The following is a 2,729-nucleotide window of genomic DNA, read 5'->3' as shown; positions in this document are numbered from 1 at the left end:
CAAGACCGCTTGAAATTCCTGAAAAAAGCTGCAACCCTGTTTATTTCTGATTTTTTTTTTTTTTTTGATTTGACTTGGTCACTTTACTGTTTTGCTTTGGAGCTTAACTTTTGGACAGTGCAGCACTAATATTGCACACACAAATACTGTTTAAAAACAAACAAACAAAAACTTTAGCAGGCATTTTCTGCACATTTCTGTAGTGCTTGTATGTATGTATGCATGTAGGTGGGATTATTTAGCCGCAGCTTTGTTTTTATTCCTGTTTATTCCCTTTGTGTTTTTCTTTTAATTATTTTGACTTGGTTTCTTTTATTTTAATAATGGAGCTAATTGTTTTGACAGTGCACCACTAATATTGTACACAATGCTATTTAGGACATTGTTTTAATGTTGCTTGTATGTATGCATGTTATTAGTTGGTGTTTTTGAATATTATTTTGCAGTATTAAAGTTTTGTGCTTGTATTTTCATATGTAATGCCAAAGCTATTGCATACATTTACCTGTAGTAAAAAATTAATGTTTGGTTTGTGTATCTCTCATTCATTGGACCATGTTTATTATATATTGTTTGTTTTTAGTATAAATAAAATTAGATATCTTAGTATAACTAGTGATTATATAGAGAGCAATACAGATTTAGTTAATGCTACAGAAGAAACAGTATGCCAAAGTTTCATAATTTGTTATAGAACCATTAACGGAAATAGTTAAATGGTACGGAGAATGCACTGTAAATTTACGGAATTTTACGTTTTTAAATTTGAAGGAAATGTCCGTAATTTTACCACACAATGACCTGGTAATGTTCTGCCAGCAATTTCTCTGTTTTTTTAATGGAATTTTGTTTTACAGTGTAGTGTAGATAGTTAATAAATGAATGCCAATCACCAGAAGACATACTTTATTTACACTTGACACTAATTTAAGATAATTTGCTGTATTGATTGTATTTCTAACTATAAGAAGTCTGGAATAAATTAGTTGGAACAGTCACGTCAGCATTCCCTTGTGTCTGTGTCCTGTATTATAAATGCAGATGTTTCACCAGCAAAACATAATTCGTTGTAGGTTTTTCCATGACCTTTAATTTTTTTTTCCATTGACAGTCTGCTCTATATAAAACATCTCATCAGTAAAGAAGTTTTTTTTATTTATTAATTGCCTAAAAGACGCATGGAATACATTAGTGAGGAAAACATACAGTATACAATTTTCTGCAATCTGTTTTTCTGAACAGCAAACAAATAATATGGAAAATGGTACAAATTTTACATCCATCAGGCTGACTGGATATCTTAATTTGGAATTCAAGATGAAGTACTTCTTGTTTGCTGTGATAACGGTTCTGTATTCGACAATCCTGTTTGCCAATAGCTTTCTGATTGGTGTCATCTGTTCAGCAAAAGCCCTTCATAAAACCAATGTATGTTTTTCTCTGTAGTCTGTTTGTTAATGAATTGTATGGCAGCACAGCTTTATTTCCTTCCTTCAAGTTAATCTTATTTGGAATAGCAATGAAATTTCTCTCATTTATTGTTACCTGCAGATATTTTGCTTATATACATATGAAATGATAGAATTTTGTAATTTAGCAGTTATGTCTTTTGATAGATATGTGTCGATCTGTTATCCATTGCAGTATAACAGAATCATGACCCCTTTTAGGGTGGGTGTGTTAATTGTATTGGTGTGGTCATACTGCTTTGTTCAATTTTTCATTCTTTTATGTTTTAATTTTAAATTGCAACTCTGTGGAAACATTATTGAAAAAAAAGTATGGTGCGACAATTATATGCTCGTGAAACTTGCTTGTTCGAAAACCACTTTGAATAACACTTACGGCCTTTATGTTATCGTGATGACAGCATTGATCCCACTGATACTAATCATTTATTCATATACAAGAATTCTAAAAATATGTTTGAGTTCTACTAAAGAAGCTAAACAGAAGGCTCTAAGCACCTGTGCACCACACATCATATCTCTTTTAAACTTTTCTTTGGGCTGCTTTTTTGAAACAATCCAAAGCAGGTTTGATAATATCAGAATGCCAGCTTTGTTACGTGTAATCGTTTCAGTCTATTTCTTGATGTGTCAGCCAGTGCTTAACCCTATTCTGTATGGAATGAGACTTAAAAATATCAGGCAAGTGTGTAAAAATCTAGTTGCATCAAAAGTAGGTATTACATAAACAAAACTGTTTGAAGAAATGTCATTGTGGCATTTCAGTGTATTGTGAATTGTATCAATATGAACAATTAAATATGTATATATTCAAGCATATTATACTCAGATAAGTCATACAGTAATTTACCTTTTACATGAATCTATTTTATTATGATTCTGCTTTGCCTGTCATTCAATTATTTAACTAAACTTTCAAAATGTAATTTATAGGAATAGTTAAATTTAATATTTTACATCATTGACACTCACAAGAAGAGTTTGCATGTTCTCAGCATGTGTGGGCTTTTTCAGGTGCTCAGGTTTCCACCACAATCCAAAAATTTGTAGCAGAGGTAAATTAGACTCTGTACCTTAAAAGTCTATATGAACAATTTTGAAAAATGTTTATTTGTGTAACTTGGAAAGTATTTGTAATTTGGAAAATATTTCTATTTCTTTTTTTATGACAACACATTGGCTGATGTTTCTTCTTCTGAACATATTTTTTCATTATTTGTTCTTTTCTATGTTTTATTTAATGTGTTACTTGATTTTGTC

General features: G+C 30.7%; 1 pseudogene; it reads left to right on the top strand.

The window, feature by feature from the left end:
- Positions 1 to 1,254: 1,254 nt before the first annotated feature.
- LOC122359329 lies at positions 1,255 to 2,196 on the top strand (annotated as a pseudogene).
- Positions 2,197 to 2,729: the final 533 nt, after the last annotated feature.

Source organism: Puntigrus tetrazona, chromosome 15 (assembly GCF_018831695.1).
Source record: "Puntigrus tetrazona isolate hp1 chromosome 15, ASM1883169v1, whole genome shotgun sequence".
NCBI classification, from domain to species: Eukaryota; Metazoa; Chordata; class Actinopteri; order Cypriniformes; family Cyprinidae; genus Puntigrus; species Puntigrus tetrazona.
Note: the sequence above shows the minus strand (reverse complement) of the source record. Positions and strands in the feature narration are given on the sequence as shown.